Below are 23,164 nucleotides of genomic sequence, written 5' to 3' on the forward strand. Positions count from 1 at the left end.
ATGTAAAAAAATCGCTATCTAAGAACAAATATAATTTTACTGTACCTGTAATGCCTGCACTACACTCCTGGAAGCTGGCTAAGGTTGGTCAAGGACGGAGAATATAGTGCATTACTCCGGTCGAGTTCGGTCTAAAACTCTCGGAAGTTGTCCGAGGTTACTGAGAACGGGAGGTAAAGTGAAGGTAATTCAGTTGGCTTGGCCAGCTTCGAGCGCTTCCGAACATTGTCGGAGCTGCTCTTTCGAGCGCGAGCGGTGAGATACTTCCCCTTTCGCTCTCGTGAGTGTTAAGTGACGAGAGTGAGAGAGATAATGATATGGTTTTACGCAAACTGAGATATAACGAGTAACTCGGTTCAATTTCAGTATGCGCGTAGGCGTCCTATGGTCAACACGCATGACGAGCGCTGCATCGTAGTCACGTGGTCAATTTATAATACCACATGCTTATCGGGGACTTCAACAGACTCTTACTGAAATCTTTGAATATTTTAGGGCACCAAAAGGGATTAATTATATTTTTGATATCGTTAATATATTTTTTTCATATAACATTAAATAATTAAAAATAATTAGTGGTACTTGATTTTGCTAAAAAGAATCGTTTCGAATATCCTTATGTATTTTCCTAGATCGGTTTATATAAATGTCACACCATAATGAATTCTTATTTAGAATCGATGGCGACAAATTCTAGGATAGTCACAGATGTGGTGTTCGTATTCTGAAGTATAATTTTTATGCCTTATGGCATTTTGAAAAAGCCGACAAAGATTTTGCGTAAATTGAATATTTACGACCGAAAAGTTTTCACTGATATTGTATTGGTGAGTGCCCACACAAACTTTTATATTTATCAGTAGCGTAATTTTAATAATATGACAATTTAAAAATTGCGAATATTTGGCACATTTTTCGATCGCGCGCAAATATGTCAGCTGTACGTCATTCGCGCCCGCCGTTCGGACATATACAAACTGTACGTGAATGTGATTCAAATCGATGTATAATATTATTTATTATCAAAATACTTCGTCTTACATAAAAAAATAAGCACCCCTGATATTAAGGACAATATAAAATATGTAAGAAACTTCTTGAAATAAATAAATAGATAAATACAGGCAATGTTGTGCTAACTGAATCGTTCAATAAATACATTCAATTGTATTTAATGGTAAAAAAATATAATTATATAGATTAAAATCGGTCATCAGGAAGAGCGGCTGTATTTGAAACAATTCAAATGAGTTGCCAACCTTCGCGATTTGGTATCTTCAACCATGCGAAATCCTCGCAATAAAAATCCAAACATTACAAATTCATAAAACATTTTCTAGTATGCGAAAATTTGATGCCTGACCTAAAGGGTCACTTACTCGTCCAACTGACCCGAAACGCTGTAAATACCAAAATCACACACGAATAACTCCGAAAAGAAAGCACTCTTGCCCGAGCAGGATACCTGACTTTATTTTTAATTTGACCCTTTCTATTTATAGAGGAGAAGAAAGCAAACACACACATGCTTCGATAAAAAATATCATTCAAGACTGCTTAGATAATATATATGGAAATAGAGCAATTTCCCTTTACGATCGCTAGCTTGTAGCAAAATAGTAAGGGTTGGCAGTAGGAAGTGCGAAAAGTGACCTTTGGGTTATGTGCGCTATTAGAACAAACGGCGCTAGGAGAATATTTTCGGTTGAGCGAGAGATATTTACGACACCATAAAAACGTATTACTTACAAGAATGCGTACAGCTCGAGGACGATAGCTCGTCAACCCATAGAAGTTAATTATTAACAATTTGATTAGGCGAATAAATTAAATATTATTGCTCACTATACTATCCAGTTACGCAAATCTTTAGCTTCTGTGTACTTCTTTATGTCTTTTATCCATGTTATTTTTTCTTTTTCTTTCTCAACGATCGTTTTTCTTTAACTTTTGCCCCAACGACAGAGTCGCAAAAGTTTTAATGTAGTCCGAATTATCTTTGGATATAATCTGTTTTTTCCACCCGCGCGGATAACGAGAGCGTTTATGTATTTTTGTGTTCAATTTATTGTTTCCGCCCTTTTGCTTGCCATAATTCTTAATTCGCTATACGTTTAAAGCGGCTATAAATATTTAAAGTTTTTTAATCTAAATTTAAACGTACACAGTACGAGAAAAGATAAACTTTTCGCTTTCATTTATTTTATTATTTTGAACATATGTTACCTTAAAAATATGTTAGAAAGTTTTACGTGCTGAAAAATTTGTTTAAAATTTTATATAAATTTCAAATCACGATATAATATGTCTTGATCGACAACGACGATAGACGGTACGCAATCGATAAATGACACCAATGAAAAAATAATATATATGGCGTTAAACGTAAAAAAAACCTCTATTAAATGGTAGCTAAGTCATACCTTGATAGTTCAACAAGTATTATACTTGATATAATATATTAATAATAAAATAATATTATTCCAAAAATAATGTGATATAATTTAATAAAGTGAAAGACAGAGCCACCAAGGTTAGACACCCTGTATAATTTGAACCCAAAGACCTTAGTAAGGAAGGGCGTGCTCGACGTTTTTGTGTACCGGTTGCGGTTTCACGGGTAAGGTCAGAAACGGGACCCGGGACTTTTCGAGGCAGCATGGTTGCGGTTTCTTTCCACGAAATAAATAATGTAATCCTGGCGTTATTATTGGCCTACCCGTGGGAGAGTTAATTAATATTTAGTTGGACTGTACGTGTACGACTACACTATATATGCAGGCTTGGGTAATGATTGAAGTGGTACACCGAGGTCGAGTTCTATATACATATAAAGTTGCCTAAAATAGTTACTAATGAAAAAAGGCAGCGAAACAGATTAAATATCGAAGAAATGGTTTACGCAAAGATTATAAGAAAATATATTTAGGTATGTAATAAGTATATGCAACTATACTTTGAAATTTTGGAATATAAGCTTTAAGGAAAATCTAAGATACAATGTTTTTTATTATTATTATATTACCGCAATAAAAAAAAATAGATTATTTAACCTTCATCCGTCCCTCGGGTCTTTTTCGACCCGAAGCGATTTTGTTTTGCAAATATATCTTAAAATATTAATACTACATATCTGTAATTTCGTGACTTTGATTTTGTTGAGATAATAAACTAATTTTTGAAAAGAAAAAATAAATATGTTACCTGGATTATCTCTTGTAAAAGAAGTAACACTTAAGTCCCTCGGGTCGAAAATGACCCAAGTCTATTTTAGGTCAAATTATTGGAATTCCCGGCGCAAACAGATGTTTATTATTTATCACCTTCTAAGAAATACTCTTTTGAAGTTATTATAATAGAAGATAATTTACTTGAATTTTCATCGGGAAATGATACCTGCTCAGAGACGTCAGATCATATTGAAGAATTGACTGAAACTTCTGATAGTGACATAGATGATGTACCTCCTGGATCGTCATCATATCTTTCTAAAGATAAAGGTATTAAATGGCGATCAAAGCCTTCAACATAGCCGTCAATCATCATCAAACATGATTAGAACTACCCCTGGAATCACAAGGTATGCTGTTTCTCGCATATCAACAGAACTGCATTTCAATTATTGTTTACAAATTCTATAAAAACTATTATTATTCAAAATACCATTTTGGAAGGAAATCGTGTATAAAGAGGATTGCAAAATATTGATATTATCAAATTGGATGCATATATTGGACTTTTGTTGTTAGCTGGTATATATAAATTGAATAATGAGTATTTGGAAAATTTATGGCACGAAACAAAGGGTCGACATATATTCAGGGCTACTATGTCACTAAAACGATTCAAAATTATATCGAGTCATTCGATTTGATGATCGTAGTACACGAGCTGCTAGAAGAAATACTGACAAATTAGCCCCAAATTCGAGAACTTTAGAATAAATGGGTTGAAATACTACCATACCTTTATAATCTGGGCGAAAATGTAATAATCGATGAGCAATTGATTTCATACAATTCCGTTTCGACAATACATGCCAAAAAAGCCGGCTAAATATGGGATTCAATTTTGGGTCCTAGCAAAAATAGTTATGTTTGGAATATAGATATATACACTGGAAAAGTAGCTAGTGAAGCACCTGAAAGGAATCAAGAAAGGCGAGCGGTTTTAGATTTGTGTCAACAACTTGATGGGAGAAATGTAACAGTTGACAACTTTTTCACTTCTTATGAACAAGGTCAAATGTTACTTATAAAAAAAATACTATGATTGGCACTATTCAAAAAAATAAAACGTCAATTCCACCCGTATTGCTCGAAGTAAAAGGCAAGGCAATTTTTACTTCAAAATTTGCATTTACAAAGAATACATCTTTAGTGTCATACATTCATAAAAAAAAGAAATGTGTTGTTCTTTAGAGCACTCTTCACATAACGAAGGAATTGTCAGGTGGTTCTGAAAATAAACCTAACATTATATTAGATTATAATGCAACGAAAGGAGGAGTTGATACCTTAGACAAAAATAGCCAATTACAGTACTCGAAGAAAAACAAATAGATGACCAATTACTTTTTTTGCCAATATATTAGATATATCTATATCAAATGCATTTATTATATTTACATGAGTTTATCCAGATTGGAATATAAAAAAAAATTATCAAAGGAGAATTTTCATTGAAACCGTGGGCAAATTATTGATAAAAGACAACAATTTATATTAGAACAAAAATGCACAACTACATCTCCTTTAGAAGTACCAACAGCAAGGATACGTGTTCAAAAAAAAGGTAGATGTCATATTTGCCCAAAATCGGACAATATACATGCATTAGAATGTAAATATTGTAAAAGATTTATTTGTAAGGCACTTTCCTATAATGTATGTAATAAATGTAATAAATAAATAATTAACCCATAAATCGCTCTTTATTATTCGTAAACAGTCAACATTACCGTTACTAATAAAATTAATTTAATTAATTTGCATTTTGTTTCTTTTAAGTCAAAAATTTCTACCTGGGTCGAAAAAGACCCGAGGGACTTTAGTGTACAGTCGATTTGAGGGACGGATGAAGGTTAATCCTTGACATTAAAAAAAAAACAGTAGCAGAAGTTACATTAAAAAATGTTATAATAAAATTTAAATACAGTATTGTAAAAACTAGACGTTACAGAATTAAACGTCATTATTGGTACATGATTTATGTTATATTTGTGACAAAAATAATCAAATAATTTTAGAATGATTCAATATAAGACTTTTTCATAAACGACGAGTACCCGAAAATTTGTGAAAAAACCGAAAACACTTATTTTTAACGGATATCTGATCATTTAAATTTTAATATGATATTTGATTTCTCCATATGAAATATATATCTCACAAGATGCAAATTTCTTCGAATTTTTTCCTATTTCGCAAAAGCATTTAGAGATTAAGTAAAACAGCTGTATTCAGACCAGGTAGTGAGAGCGGTGTATCGAAAAGGGATAGGGAATCGCTATTGAACAGTCCGAAAATATTGTTTCACAAGGAAATTTTTATTGCGATAAACAAATCCATTTCGTTTTCACGTTCTTAAGCTTTTTCCAGTAAAGAAAAAAATAAAAATGCAAATATTTATTTGCGGAATTAATTTAGCAATGGGTCAAGGGTTCAGCAATGTCGTAGAATTCTGTGAGTTTTTGCTTGCAACCGATGATTTGATCAAAAATTATTTGATTTGCTTAAGGAATTATTATTAATTATGGTTTTAGAAGTAACAAAAATATTTATTCTTCGGTTTGTCAAATATAAAAAGGGCAAATTCTGCATGTACAATTATGAGATTCATAAATAATAGATTATAAAATTTTGCATTCAAAATTGTATGATGCTTTCCAGTTTATAATTCGCGAGAGTTGTCAATGTTCGGCATTATAAAAAGTTTTTGTTAATTCTTTGAATCATACTAAAAACACATTTTTGTGTTTTTACTTAGATTAAATATCAAAAAGAGACGAGAAATCCCTGTTTAACAGTCTGTAAGAATTGTTCCACAATGTTAGTTTTATGACACATTTCATTTCGGCATATTCAATCATTTGCCGTTTACGAATCAGATTAAAATGTGAATATTACGGCATACTTAAGGGACGGTCGTACACGAGAAAAGGCATTTAAATTGTAATTATTTACCGTCAGTGATTTATGGTCGCTCGGTATCCATCGGTTGATGGTAAGCACCACCAGCAAGAGATGTGAACAGTTTTTTTTTTATTAATCCAATGCAATTTTAAGACCAATTAGACATAATAAATTATTTGATTATGTAATTATTATTTATTAGCAATTTAGAAGTAGCAAAAAATTCTGTATGTACAATTAAGTGATTCATAAATTGTGCATACAAAATTTTACGATGCTTTCAAGGTTTTAATACGCGAGAGTTGACAATAGTTATAAAGTTTCTGGTAATTCTTTAAATCATAGTAAAAACACATTTTTGTTCTCAACAATATGTTGGGACGGGTGAGTCGTTTTACGTGTTTTTACAATAATTAAATTTACGTTCACGGATAAAAGGCGAATCAATAGTGGTTCTGAATTTTTTTAGACATTTTTACTATCTAACTTTGTTTTCCAGGCAAAATTTAATCTTGACTGGACTTTAAAATGTATATATTATCTTACTTAGATACAACTTTATAAAAATTTAATTAGTTTCATCTGATAATCTGCTTCTAAGAACAATTTTTCATTTTATTCGGCTTATAAATATATTGTTATATCATATGCAATTAGTATAAGGAAGCGACTATATTCATAAGATAATGATATTGATATTAAATTATTGGAAAATAATTAAGAAAAAGTTATGGGTAAAAAAAGCAAAATAAACAGAGTTAAATTTCTGGAATCAATTGGTAATTAAAGTCTAATTCTAAAAAGTTTTTAATTGCTTGCTAACTATTAAATCTACTTCAACGGTAAATGAACGCGTATTTTCCGATGTTAGCATTTTTTCATTAAAAATTCTATGAAAAATATATTTTTTTTTGTAATATTACTTTTTAGAAAAAAAAATAACAGCAATGAAGAAATACATTTACAAACTCAAAATACATTTTATTCTTTATAATTTAATAAAAGTCTAGTGCATGTAATGCAAAAAAATACCCGAGAACCGGGTAATGAATTTATCCGGGTATTTGGATGCCCTAAACGAGATAATAAGGTAGAGAATGCAACCTGTATCCCTTCGACGTCCCGCAATAAAAAAGGGCCACGGTTTATTTACATCTCGCACGTTCTAGCCTAGCCCCCCCTAGCTGCACCGCCCCACGTGCCGGCCCTTAATCTTGTTTACTCTCGAAGAAAAATCTTATTAAATGTATTTTTTCTTTCACTAGCCAATCTCCATCGCGGCGGCGCTCTACAACCCCAATTTTTGCCCATAAAGGCGCCATCTTGATGTAATGAGACCGCGGGGCCCGATAATATTTCGGAAACGATTTATTATTGCACAATTACGCGGACCTTTGCGAATTTCTTTCGAACAGATTAAAGGTCCGACAGTTCCTAAAACATACAGTGATTGCTCTGAAAATTTCTATCAATCTCAAATATTCCTCTAGAGATCTATAAAACAACTATAAAAGCACTCGATCGATAAGGGTCTAAATGTCTGTAAGTTCTTACTTGCTTTCATTATTGAGGTCAGATTTTTACGATGGAATGGATCTCGGGTCTCACCTGAAACAATAAAATGATATAATGTTTAATTCGCAGTCGTAAAATAACGTTAGACGTTAATGATAATATAACGCAATAAACGAAATACAAACGAAGATTTCGTTTGATTTCAATTATCATGATTGCGTGCGTAGCGTAAATGTTAAATAAACGTTTCACATAAACGCGAAAATTTATATGCGCGTACTAATTATAATATATTACCATCATATTTTTCATATTATTTTTAATGTTTAAAATAAAGTTAAATAATTTAAATTGGGTTTAGTTATAATTAACTAATAGTTCTCACCCATTTCTAACTATACAGAACTCGCAATGACACATTACATAGGAAACCAATAAGGATTATTCCCATATTAAATATCAATAGATAATGAAGACATATAGAGGTTGTTAACCGCGGGGGTTCCGCAGGACAGGAAGGCCCCTGCGGTCAGGGGGCGCGTTATTTCGTCCTGTTTGCGGTCTCGACTGTACTCTGAGGGACTCTTTCAGAAGCAATTTCCGCCGGCCATGGGGCTTCCGATATCCGGGGGACAGGTCAGGTCGTACCATCTGACCATTTGACGACACACACACTCATGTGTATTTGTCATGTTCAACATGGAAAAAGACAATAACATAGCGTCAGGGCTGATTGTCAGCTGCGATATGCACATATTGAAATTTTGGTCCTTTTGTGAGGCACGGGTTGCGACAGATATTCTATCGGTTCTGCTTTAGTGTTCTGTTTTTTTGTGTTGTTGTTTGCGTGCCTTTGTTGTTCTGTATGTATTGATACATAAAGGCATGATACTTGTGATGTGTATATTTACGCAAAATAAATAATATGTGTTTCGATGTTACGAATTTTGAAAAAAATGTGTTTGATTCCAAGTCTTGATCTTGAAGATAAATAATGACAAATGATACAAATACTATAATAACATTTACTCTTTGGAATATTGTTCTAAATTTAATATTCTGTTCCAGAAAGTCAGCCTCGAATCCTAAGAAAATCTCTTGTATGTAAAATTTAATTCTATTGCATGAAAGTGTAATTAAGCTACATGACTTCTTTCACTGAAATAATTTAAAATAATAACAATTTAAACTACATTTTAAAATAAATATTTTAGTAACGATCACAGATGGAATTAAAACAAATAAAAAATAAGAGTAATGTAAAAAGTGATATAATTTATTAATAAAATTCGCACGATTTTATAATTATATGATAATTTACGTTAGGGACACTGATAAAAAATAATTTTATAAAATAATCTAGTGTATTTAAATGCGATAAAATTGAAATCCCTGAGATTTCATCTAACTGCATATTAAAGTTGTATGCTGTTTAACAGAAAATCGTTAGGCAAATATGATATTAGAGATAAGTTTTTCTTGTTATTTTTTATGGAGATAGAAAGTACTTAGAATCCATTAAGCCTCAGTTATATTTTAGTGAAATATACTTCAAAATAGTTTAAATGTATAAATCTTAAATAATTTTATTAGACTTAATTATTATAAAAAACGCACTGAATTAAAGCAGGTTAAGAAATAAATTTAAATTGGCTAATAATTTTAGAGAGTTTGCTATAGTAATAATTAATAATTCGTAGTTTTATAAAAATAAAATAAAAGGTGTAAATATAAATAATATTATTATTAAGTGAATAATTGATGCTACGATTTTTTTCTTTAAATAAAGAAATTTCTTCAGACAGTGATTCATTAATTATATATAAATAATAAATAACGATTTTAGTAGAGTTACAAATTAATAAATTTATTGTTAGTTTATTTATGCCCAATATTAAAAAAATACTGAAAATAAGAAATCCATTTCTTCATTAAGTGTAGTGTAATCGGCGTAAACTAATCGAAAAATTTCCACCCCTAATATATATCCCTCCATTCCGACAATTTCTCTTAGCGCTACAAAAAAATCTTTCATTTCCTAAACTTATACTTTCATTACATCCTTCAGTCTATATTGGCTCACCCTTATGTGTCCATTTTAAGGGAAAATACGCGTTTTCCGGGTAGGAAAATGCGCTAGAGAAAATGACGCGATCCGAGGGCGCTTGATGCCCTTTTGATGACATTTCTCAATGACGTATGTTTGGTCGGTTCAAGGGTAGGTACACATGTGCGGGCATTTGTACAAACAAGGGTGTTGATTTGCGACCAAAATTTGCATTGGTCGCAGAATATGTGCAATTTACATATGCGTATAATTACGGTTGAAATTCTCCAGCCCTCAAAGGGTCGCTCGTATAATTTTGAACGTGTGTAAGGCCACATGAAATATGCGTTTAAAAACGTTTTGAGCTTGACGAACCACGTTTTTAAAATTATAATATTTTATTTATAATAAATATTAAAATAATGCCACATGGAATTTATGATAAGAGTAACTTTAGAACGAGACTTTTTCAATAGAATTTATATCGTATTCTGGATGATTTTGTATTACTTGACTTAGGTATTAAATTTTAAGATAGCTGCAAATTACATTAAAATATTAAAAACATACGCAATAAAACCTATATGATACAGTGTTATGCGCATCAATCAAAAGAAGTAGTCTATACTTATACATCAGTACAAAGTAAGAACATATAAACATATAGGTGTCGCGTATCGTCGTCGTGCATATTATTAATATATTTTAAAGCTATATAAATCTTAAAAATAAATATAAAAAGAATTATTAACAGCGACACTTTCATGTATGTAAAGTATTTGTAGCCAACTGCGAAAGCACCGATAAAAGCTTATTTTTAACATCGGGTGGGAAATATATAATATTGCTATGTATTTACATATGATATCTACATTAGAGCTACGAGTTATTTATGCTCCTGTCTTTGGGGTAGAGGTCAAAAAAAAAGTTTTAAAAAATAATCTTAGTTTAAGCAACGCCTTAGGTAAAATATTTTAAAATAAATCTGAACAAGTAATAAAAATGTCTTTAAAAAACAAATGTTTCTCATTTTATAAAAAGAGAGTTTATTACACTTTTTCTTTGAAACTTTTAAATGTAACATTTACTAAAACATTTTCACATTTTACTGTACATCCCGTATAATCCACACGGGCGTAGGCGCGCTTTTATCGTCGCATACATAAGACCGGTGGAGGAAGCGAAGCGTCGTAAATTAACCGCACTGCCCCTTCATTGGCAGCTTAGACCTTGTATATTTTTATGAGGGAACTTTGCTAGGCTACGTTCTTAGTTTTTATTAGATTAATTCGTGTTCAACCCCAATATGTTACGGCACCGGGGTTCCTGTAATTTATACGTATGTGTGCGGCTCGGCTGTAACGTGACACTTTTTTTATGACACACTTTTATTGCAAGCTTTTCGCGCCCCCATGGCAATTAATCTTGGACACCGGGGTATGAATTTATATTTTGTGGATTGTGTTAGCATAAATAAATTATTATGTCGTAAATTACAACTTCCTCATTCTAGGCACTACAACCTTTTACACATCTTGAATTTATGAGCGGATCTAGTAAATTATAACTGATTCTAAAAAAACGTGGAGCAAATTGGACTAGACAAGGCAATGCTCTGTTGTAGTGGTAACCATTAATATTTTAAAGTGGGCCACATATTATATTTTCAGATGCTTTGCGGGCCGCAATGCGACTCGGACGCTAAACATTTAGTTAAAGTTAACCCATAGTTTCCCATTTTTGGCTCAATATAATTGCAAGACAATTTTTTCGACGACCTCTTTAGGAAAATTTTCATTGGGTAGGGTTAATTTAGGCAAGCAAAAGTAACAAATTATAAATGTATACCTATAATTTTTAAATAGAAATGTCTTTAACATCATGCAAAATATTAAAATAATTTTCTAAAATTAAGTTTAAATCATAATCCGTATATCTGGATTTTGATCAATCAGAAAATTTAGATTGTAAAAAATAAGCTCTGAATCGTTAATCCCTACTAATATCATAAAATCATACTATGATCCAGGCGACATAATTATATTTTTTATGTATTCTGTTCGTCTTAAACTATGAAAAAATATACAAAACTAATTTTAATATAATCGCAGATATAACATCCAATGTTTTGATAGGATATATTAAATTTGCTATACAATTATGTCAAATAAGAAATGTTACATTTAGTTTAATCGTAATCAAAAAGTTTATAAAATCGATTTCAACATGAACTTCTTGACAGCCGACAAACTTCTGTGTGGAATAATAAACGGCTGAAGTCTTAGTAGTTTTTCAATGCAAAGTTATCCTAACAATCTATTAGTGAGTACTTCTGTAATTACGTTTTGCAACTAAACGATCTCAATGAATAACGAGGCATAAACTAATATTATAATATAAGAAACATATTTGTGTAATGCGGGTTTAATAGTTTATATTTTTACAAAGTATTTTATTTCGTGTTTTTTGTGCACATATGTTAATATGCAAAGAAACATTATAAAATATTCTGATTTTAGCGTTGTATATTTTTAATAGTTTTTATTATGTATGTATATATTATACATAGTAATTATTTTTAAGAAATTCATAAATATTTAGGAGTACATCATTTTTTTTTATTAAATTATATTTTTTTAGTAATAATGTTAATAATATTTTGAGGTTTTGATTTTTAACGAGCGCTACTCTTGTTATTTTAATATAAATAACATACTGCCTGATTTTTGCTTTTGATGTTTTAATAGTTTATTACATATATATTTTAAACATATTTTCGAGCAGCTTATAAAAAATATATGTAGATAGAAAGTATATTAATAATTTTTTATGGACTGAAGTAGCTAATTATTTTACATAATATGTTAAATTTACCTCGAATTTATTGAATCACTACGATATTCATCCATTAGATTAGGAAAATCTAAATTAATTTAATATGTTATGATTGATCGGATTATATTTTGTGAGGGTACCAGAAAAATCTACCCTTTGTATGTGTGCAAAGGATGAACCTGAGCAAAAAAGACTATTGCTTTTTTACACCATTTGTTAACGATCACTGAAAATGGTCGATTGAAAGTTTTATTTTTAAGGTGTGATCTATACACGATGTGGGTGTATGCAAAAAGTGATGCAATTGGCCCACCAGCATACTCATCTGCGATTCGCAGAGCTGTCTCAAAATAGCAATATAAAAGAAACGACACTTAATAAGAGACGGGCAGGCAGAAAGAGAGGCAGATGGAGTAAAACGCTCTCGAGAGTCAATCCCAGCACGGATCACATCAGCAGATAGTCCAGCATCGTCACAAGATCACATCATAACAGCCGGCTAAATTTTACTGACACGGCAGCGAAGACTCTCCGACTTTAAAGAACAGCTATTTTTACTCTACCACCTACTAACGACACAAATAATGAAACAAATATCATCTCCGAGCGAGTAGGTAGCAAATACCGTCGCAGAACTAACATAATACTTAGCAGAAGTACATGTAAGATATTAATCAAGTGAAAACAAAGATTCTAGTTCTGCTTATTGATTGGTTAAAGAATCGACGAAAAATATGACTTTGCTCTCCTTCCTTTCTCCGACCGTATGTAAGTCAAAACTCTGACATAGAACTTTACTTCAAATTACCATCAGAACGTCCTATTTGCTTTTAACTTAAAACAATAAATAAACCGGGCTCTACTCTTATCAAGTATAGCTAACGTCAGATCCACCCAGCTCGTAAAAGGCAGCTGCTTCTACTTTGCCGTCCGATCTGGTCCAGCCAGGTAGTCACCCTGGTCGTTCAGGGGAGGGCAGTAGATGGGTTTTAGCCGGTAGGTCGTTGACTAGCAACGGAATCCGGCACTGTCGTTAGCGACTTGGAAGCTAACGACGTCTTTCGAAGATTTCCCTCTACTTACCAAAAAAAAAAAAAAAAAAAAAAAGGTAGTCACCCTGAATCTCGAAAAAGTTTAACTCGATATTTATGACGAATTGAAAACTCTTGAGGAGTATAACATTAAAAATATAGATTAACTCTATAGTATATAGTGATTTTCTTAAGATGTTTTTTTTCTTTGTGGCGTGAGTTTTTAAATTCTCAAAAAACAATTTAGTACACATTCAAGGTCATCAATATGTTTCAATAAAATGTCAATGCAATATATTAGCAAAACAAGACTTCTTTGATTTCCCATTTCAATTAGTGTTAATGAAAAATAAAATAAATTTAGTATATTTAATCACATTTTTGAGTATATATAATCTTTTCACATTCACATAATCTGAGCAATGACCGATGACAGGTGATAAAAATCTACCGCGTCGGGGTCACAAATGTTCCGTCACCGAGCATAATCGTCACGTCCCCTATATAAATCGTCATTTTCCGCGTCACGTGATCTAATTCCGATGACGGCCGACGGGGTAAATTAATATCGTGCTCCTGGACCGGAAGCGGACCGGCAGCTATAAATTGTTCTATACGTGAGCCGGTCGGCAAAAAAAAATACTGTGCGGCCCGCGGAAAATTGCGTGAAAACAATTAAACGGCGCGGCCGTGAATTATCGCCGCTTTCCGAGAGCTTTTCCAATCGACACGACTGACAATAGCTTTTTCTGTGTCGAGGAAGGGAGTGAAATCCGTCGAAATGGCGAATTTATGCGGATTTGAATCGGTCGTGGTGGATTTGATGTTTATTTGGTGATGTCAGTACTCAAGGAAGTACTTTCTTCAATGATTTTTGTAATGCTTTTTACGTGTGTTGATAGCTCTATATATCGTGGGGATCTAATGTTTTTTTTATGTGACTTGAAATGAAAATATTGTATACTTTGTAAATGAGATTCGATTAGAATTACTGTAAACATTTTTTTGCATAACGCTTTTATTAGATGCAGTATTTTTGTGATACTATCATTAACTTGTAGGGTGCTAATTTTCAATTAAACAGAAGCTTTAACATATAAATTACCACATTATAAAGAAACGTAGAAGCCTTTATAAACAGTAGAGTTAAACAATTGGAGTAGCAGATGCGGATGTTTACGTGCCAATTGCATAACTTCAGGGACATACCCTTAAAATTTGTTCATGCCTTAAGAGAAACAGAATAGCTACATTGTATATATGTACAGATTTTAAGAAGGCCTTGGACAAGATATGTCATGGATTATAATTTAAAAAAAAGTCAAACCTCGGTTGCTCGGATGATTTAACTCGGTTATTCTCGAGTTATTTGAGCGACTGTAGACAGTTTGTAATATATGACGGCCAATTGTCGAAAGAATATTTCATCCCTTCGGGGGTTCCTCAAGGGTGCAACCTGGGTCCTCTGCTATTTATGATATTTAATAATGACATAAATACGGCAGTAACAAATTCAAGTCTTCTTCTGTACGCAGATGATTTTAAATTATATAAATGCATTTGATCAGCTGCGGGCTCCTCTCTACAGAGTGATTTAGACTCTATGGAGATGGGCTTCCGTTCTGTCTGCTTTTTAGTGTCGGAAAGTGTCATACTGTGGTATTTTAACGATCCTGTTTGCCATCAGAAAATTCCTACGATATCGGTAGGAACATTTTGACTAGAGAAACTTCCACTAAAGGTCTCGGAATCATTTTTGAGAGCAAGTGGAGGTTATCTCTAAACATTTCTTTAAGTATTTACTGCATTTGCACAAGTGATTTCGATAGTTTCGTTATATATATATATATATACAATATATATTACTTGAATTGTGATTAATCATATTTAGTATTATTAGCATCGTCATTGTTCAAAAAATCTCTAGAAGAAAGCAAAAATATTTATAATAAAATAAAATTATTGCTATAAAATATGCTTATAATCCGTTATTTATAGCAGTTAATTCATCAAGTTGCGGTCAACGCACCCAATCTGGTCGTTTCCGACAATTTCCATAAAATTTATTTCGTCCGATGACGGGTAGCGTTTGATTGTTGTGTCTCGTCGTGGAAATAATAATACAAACAACGCGATGCGTCATCCTCTTTATTTGTCTCATTTATCTGGTTGTTAACTTTTTATGGCTTGTTTCAATTCATTTAGGTCGTATTCGCCGTATGTGTGGTAAAAGAGGAAGTAACGTGTCGGATGGAACGACACAAATGTCCTTAATTAGACGTACATAAAAATACACGGTTGACATAGCTCACTTAGTAGACTATTTGCTTCGTATCCCATAGAATTACAGTTTAGAATTTAATCACGGGACTGGTATAGCTGAATTAATAATCCATAGAACGTCGCTGAGCTTTACTAAATAGATGATTTTAGAAAGTTCAACATCTTAGAAAGCAGGAACCGTTGTACATATGTATATATTGATCATAATAGTGAAATAGCCTATATATAAAATTTTTTTTATTTATTTTTTAAATATATAAAAAAATTCACACTACGCTATATAAATTCGTTGTAGTTATTAAGTAAGTAGGGTACATAAAAAAAAACAGAAATAAGATTAATCAAATGACGACTATCCAGAAAAAATGTTACATCGCGTGCCTTTCAGAAACCACAGAAAAACTTCTTTAGAGCTGTCTTGTAATCCTAGGGTTATCTACTTCATAACAGTTTGAAGAAAAGAACCATAAAAGTGGACCTCAAGATTGCAAAGCTTAACATTGTTTTTAGAAAAAATAAAAAATAACACAATTGAGCGAGTCACTTGATCCGAAGAATGCAAATCAAGTTAAAATTGACCTATTTTATATTTAATAATATTTAATTGTGAGATTTCTGTGCTACGAAAATAATAAATTACTTTTACAAAACATCAGTATATATTCCGTACTAATTTTTATTCGGCATAGAAACGTCGAATTAGACCAGTGTTGTAATTAAATATTAAAAATCAATAAAATCATTTGTAATACTAAAATATTATCTCATTATTTATTCTTTTATATTTGTTTATGTATGTTTATTACACATATTTTAATATGCATTGTCATAGTATAACCTTATTATTTTAAAGCATTATAAACTTCGCGGCCCAACTTATAACCCTGCTCGGTTAGTGGTTAACTGCCACGGTTAAACCCTATATTAACCCGCGCGCGGATGTTTTCACATGAGCATCGCAGGCACGCTTTATTAATAGTGCTGTATGTTATGAACAACATTGTTCTTGTTTCCGATGCATTGTAAAATAGCACAAACGCCTGATATATGCCAGTTATTTAGCGGCATGCGTGGAAACATTGCGTTGCCGATCGTTTTCAATAAAAGCCGCAGCGCTTCCCAAAATTCGCAATTCACAGGCGCAAATTGCTCGCGATAAGCTGAGCGTGCCACGAATTGCGAAAACAGATCCATAGGCGACGCGAGAAAACTACAAATTAATTATAATTAATTAAATTCTACTTTGAATCTGATGAAATGTGATACAACATTTTTTCAGACATTTTTTATATATTTGTACTCAATAATTAATTAAAATATCCTTGACTTTCAACAATAAAGATTGATAATAATTAAATATTAAAAATTATATTCTGCTATACAAAAATAGAAAGCTATTAATGATATAGAAACTACGAAGGACACCCAATGTTGCACAATAACCACAAACTTTCAACAAAAGAAGCCAATAATAATCACATATTATCAAATTCATAAAAAAAATAAGTTATTAAAACTCTTTGGCCACCTTGAGCTACTCTATATGAAGAGCGTCAACAAATAAGGGTGTATTTCTGAATATAATTCGATTGATTATCAATTATCCTCAATAGTAATTCGTCAAAGCTTCTTTGAATAATCGATATAAAATATGTGACACGTAATCAGCAGAAGATTGAGAGCATCGAAGCATCACTACATCATCAGCTGACGCAAACGACGAGAAAAACGTGATTACATCTGAACGAACGATTGCCATTCGAAACACCAGAGACAATTTTCCTACTTCAAAGACCTGCAATTTAAACTAAAAAAAACACGTACCTCCAGGGTAGCTAACCTAAATTATTCCTCAGAAATACTTTTAAAGGTTCTGCAATTTTTTAATAATTAAATTTTGTGAACTTGCTTAATATAATATTATTAAACGAAATATATTTTTTTTATTAAGAAATTTTATGACTGTTTCATAATTTTTAAAATAAATATCACAATATATTGTATAACAAGTTTTTAATAAATGCGGATTTTTGATAAACTTTTATTGAAATAGGCTAAAGCGAAGCATCAAATTATATTTAAATAAATGTATTAAACAAAGGTACTGTGAAAGTACAATACAAATCTTACGTTTAATTTTGGTGTAAAGGTATTTAGGTATGTATTTTATTTTTTTAAATTTGGTACATATATACGTTTACAGTGCTGGTATAAGAAAATAAACTGCTGCTAGAAATATATTCTTAAAACAACCTGAGTTTTGACGAAAAAATTAACAGTGAGAGACTTGTTCTTTACTGAGTATATTATTGAACGGCGTATTATTGTACCTTAAGTAAGAACTGCGCTATAAAAAGTTTTTGTTGAAACTTCATTCGATTTATTTTATTTATATTTTTTTTTTATAAAAAAAAACATAGTTCTATTTTTGAAATGTCCATTGTAAAATAAAATATGATTAATTTAGTCAACTCAATCCAGTACAAATTAAAAATGTTATATTGGTTCATAAGGATTTCAAAACTCTGCACAATTTGTTATATATTAGAGGTCACGCTAACGACCATTCAAACAAAAGTAGAGACATCCAATGAAAGAGAGATCTTGTGAGCAAATTTATTTTATGGATCACAATCATAATAGCACATTCGTCCCGAGACCACCGAAAACTAATATTGGTTTAAAATAGACGCGCGTTAGACAATAAATTCCCTGCGCACATTACTATTGTTCTTCGACTCTGGTTACCGATCGACAGAATGGCCAACTGGGCCGTTCGTTCCAATGCGTAAACACATCTAAAAAGCAATGCAATTGGCTCGCAAACATCTCTCAAACCAGAATTATAAAATAAATCAGACACTTGCTCACAAAGCAAAGAGACGCTGCAGAGCGGAAGCAGCAGATATATGCCAGGAGACTGCATCAAAATAATACAAAACAGTGGATCGTCCATCACGATAACATATCAAAGCATCTTCTAGCTGTTCCACATGCATCACAGACGGCAAAAATACTACTCGACACGCCAGCGAAGACTCCCCGACTTCCAATACCCGGCAATTCAACTTCACCGCCTGTTAGCGGCATTTACCTTTTTATATATATGTTGTAATTTATTTATGTTTATAAAATAAACTGTAAAATAGACTGCACATGCCAAAGGAGTGTTCTTCGGCCTCATAACCCGGAAAGTTTATACCATAGATAAAACATATACGTACGATTTCAGTTAATCAACTAGGATTAACTGAAATCGTACATAAAAGGGATTCTAAAAGGACCACAAAATAGGTTCGCACTATTGATTAAAAGTCATAAACCGTTACGGAAAAAATCAAAACCTTTTTTCACATATTTTTTATTGATTAAGTAATTACACTTAAAATTTTAACCAATTTTAAAAATCACACCAAATATAAAAACGCATATAAAAGTAGTGACCATTACTTTAAAAATCTCTTTATTCATTATTTTTTTCATGAGATATAAAACAATAAGTTTGCTTTTTTAAGATGACATATAATATTTCAGAATTCATGTTTAAATTTTCGGATGAATAATAACATTCTAAGCATATTTTTTCAATGCTAAAACGTATTGACGAAAATAAATCAAATATTTTTATAGTGAGTTTCGTAATAAAAAATATACTGACCAAATATATATTATTACAGAATTGTTATATAAACTTATATATTTTTAAATTTGGCAATTTTATGTTTAGTTTCCTTTTAAATATTCATCAGTGACAATGAAAGTGCAGAAACAGTAGTAAATGCAAAATAAAACAAAATAAGAACAAAAATAAAGAAAAGTGAGGTCGAGGACATGGTGAGGTAAAGTAGGCCAACAATACTACTATTTCTACGAGGTTCATACATCAATAGTTGTATAGATATAGAGAAAAAAGTTATTAGACCACCAATTCACTTTGTGCCGTCGTTTCGCCTTATCGCCGTTTTGGCAAACTTTGCAAATCATCTCCGTTGGGAAACTTTTATCAGCCGGTTTGGGAACGATTGGTCGGGTTGAACGAACCGCAGCCGTAAAAATAAATCCTGTCCATTGTGTTGCGGCTTTCCTTTGTGGCACTCGAATAGGTCATATCTGATCATTCCACGATCGATCTCGGGCGACCTTCTTAATTCATTGTTTCTTTTGATGTGACCTTTTCCACGTCTTGAAAAAAAATAGTATTATTGGTACTATGTAGTACATTTTTTTCAATTTCAAAGTGACTTTTTGACGAATGGGTCCCTTCGTCAAGCTATTTTAAAAAGATCCTTTCATAACAATAATACTCGTTTGAGCTATTCATTTGGAAGTACATAGTACATAATATGAATATAAGCGGAGATTTTAAGATAAATTGAAGATGATCATTCATTATAAATATAATAAATATAGGGTGGGCCATTTGGAAATTAAATTATATATCGTTAAATGTAATAGATTAAATTTTTATACGTACATACATATGATACATATGAATATCTTTATATAAAAACAGCAAATCTTAAAAATATCAACTGCGGATAATTTAGATATTAAAAAAGGTCAACACTTTGATATGTTGAACATTTTAACGTCTAAATAAATACATGTTGGTTCAGACCAATAATTAACTACATTTTTCGTTTTATCTAGTACTTAGGGTTTTTATTTATAGCATTAACAAATTGGTTTTATTAACGAATCTAGAACTTCAAAGTTTTTTCTGGGATCAAAGGTAAGGGCAATGGATTAATTGGTCAATTTATTTTAAAAATAAAGTTCAATAACTTTAATTTATTATAAAGTTACTTAGTATGATTGTAAAACTTTGATTTACTGCTCTAAAAAGGTTTGATCGATTATATAAAAAAAAATTCATAGCGTTTAAACTTAAATTCATATTAATGTTTGTATGATTATATGCTATATTAATAAACAAGCATCTTATAGGGAAATTTTACAATGCATAATATACAGAAATGCATTTTATAGTTCTCTATTAAATTATCATTTAAAAATATTATGTTAATTATACAAAACTATTTAATAAATATTGTTTTTTGTTTTTAATACAAATACTGAACCTTTCCCATAGTTAAACTACTGTGAAAGTTTCAACCACCTGCATAATTAATTTAGAGGTCATTCCAATGACTATAAAAGAGAAAGCAAATCATTTTAAAAGAAAGGCCTATTAACGGAAGAGAGATATCGGGACCAAACAACTGCGTTAATATTTGTTAATATTTCACAGAACTTCTATTAGCACATCAATACCGAAACGTTAATCACCCATAATCGCTCATACATACCGAAAACACTACTCTATGTGTGGAAAGGATATGCGTTAGGCAATACGTTATATGTTTTCCTTGTTAACGATCACCGGAGTGATCACCCGGCCATTCCACTTTTAAAAATTTAAGAAAACATTTTACAAATGTGTCCAACAATAGATGCAATAGGCCCACCAATATTCCCATCTGCGATTCACCAGAGTTGTCTCTGGAGAATCGGCGAGAAACGCCTCAATGTCACAGATCACAGCCAACAATAATACAACTCGACAATCCAGCAAAGACTCTGACTTTCAAAATAAGCTATTTCGATATTACCACCTGATAGTGGCAGCTACATTTTTATATATGTGTTGTTTTTATTAATAATGTTTATAAAAATAAACTGTTTCTATTTTAACTGAAAAGTAACACTCCTTTGGCCTCAAAACCCGAAAGTTCTAAACTTACTATAGTTTTTTTCATTTCATTATGTTCATTCGCTTAGTTTGCGTTTGGATTTGAATAGCAAACGGACGTTTTGCAACTATCAAATTGAGTTTCGTAGATATTTCATTTATCATCGAAAGCTATTTAATGATTCATCTCAATTTTAAAATTAAATTGCTAAATATGATGTTTTTAATCACAGTGATTGTATTGCTAAATATTTAGTTTATTAGTTATGATAATACTTTATTATGGGTAATAAAGGCAAAATCTGAACTGTGATATTGTGCAACTATTTAATTTTTAGCTAATATTGTTTATAAATATTTGGTTCGGAATTTGCGTGATTAAAAGTAAGTGCAGTCTTATATATAATGTAAAAAAATATAAAGTTGTATTTATATACAATACAGAAGTTATGCTCTATGTATTTTGATACATATAATAATATGCACAGGTAAAACACAAGAAAAATAAAGGATTTTCGAATGGATATTGTAAAAAATTATACAAGGGTATTATTATATAATATATAATAAATTACTTAATGGAATAAAACATAAATAATGTTACAAGAAAATTAAGATTATACAATGGAATTATATTTATTTATTAATTAATCATAGTAGATGATTTAATACAATATATTTTAGATCAAAATAATTATTATTTTAATAGCATATTATATTAATATATGTTGTAGGGTTTCTAATTAACCGTAAATGGTATTTAATGATTTTCCAGTATATTTTATTAATTGCTTAATTACTTAGCACATGCATATATGGTTTTGTAGTGTAAACTAAGCACTGATTAAAAATAAATTATGTATCTGATCGATGAAAGGCGCAACATGAACAACAACAAAGTTAATTACACCAAGTTACATTTATAAATAACAGTTGATCGCGCTATGATGTGAGCGGTTAAAATGTCGGTTAAAAAATAATTGAGTTGTAATTAGACAGTGGCACGCGATCCTTTTGATTTGCAAATGTCGACCCAGCACGAATGTTGAATTTCATTGTTAAATTTTTGCATAAAATTAATGTACAATACAAAAGTTTAACCAAGTTTATTCTCATACAAAAGTTCAAATAGTTAATTTCGGGGTCTGAAACTCAGAAACTCAATTTGCCAAAGATTTACCTAGGCGAAACAAGGTTAATTTCGTTACACTACGTGTTTTATCAATGGTGTGCGGAGACAAGGACGTGTGACTTAGTGAGGGTAGAATCAGAAAGCCGTTTGAATATTAAAATGTATGAAATGAAAGAGTAACGCTCCATCAGTAGAGTTTCTGGCAAGTCTCGCGAAAGCTCTGCCTTATCTTGATCCGTTGCGACAGTAACTAATAAGATGAAGATTGGGCCAAGGGATGCCGAGGGTTATGCGCCCCCTATACACTTCAATACACACACAATCCGTAACGCCTAATGAATGACAAAAGAAAAGTGAGAGACTGCTTCGCAACAAAGGCGGCTTTTCAGGAAGATGAATTTTATCGCGATCTGAATAAGAATTGAGCGCACCGTGAATAAGCAGAGTGTTGGCAGTCATCCACTCTGTAAACAAATTTTTTCGGAAGAAGTCAAG

The 23,164-nt window shown here is 31.5% G+C and overlaps 1 protein-coding gene and 1 long non-coding RNA gene across 5 annotated transcripts in view; one reads left to right on the forward strand and one right to left on the reverse strand.

The window, feature by feature from the left end:
* Positions 1-23,164, reverse strand: part of Fas2 (neural cell adhesion molecule fasciclin 2) — a 382,989-nt gene that overhangs the window by 148,484 nt on the left and 211,341 nt on the right. The gene's annotated exons all lie outside the window — the stretch shown is intronic.
* On the forward strand, positions 12,308-14,996 carry LOC148238087 (uncharacterized). The gene is made up of 2 exons (XR_015812761.1): positions 12,308-13,479; positions 13,640-14,996. It is a non-coding gene; the product is annotated as an uncharacterized LOC148238087 (long non-coding RNA).

Source organism: Plectrocnemia conspersa, unplaced genomic scaffold, assembly GCF_051122295.1.
Source record: "Plectrocnemia conspersa isolate PC_06_02 unplaced genomic scaffold, ASM5112229v1 ptg000002l, whole genome shotgun sequence".
Lineage (NCBI taxonomy): Eukaryota > Metazoa > Arthropoda > Insecta > Trichoptera > Polycentropodidae > Plectrocnemia > Plectrocnemia conspersa.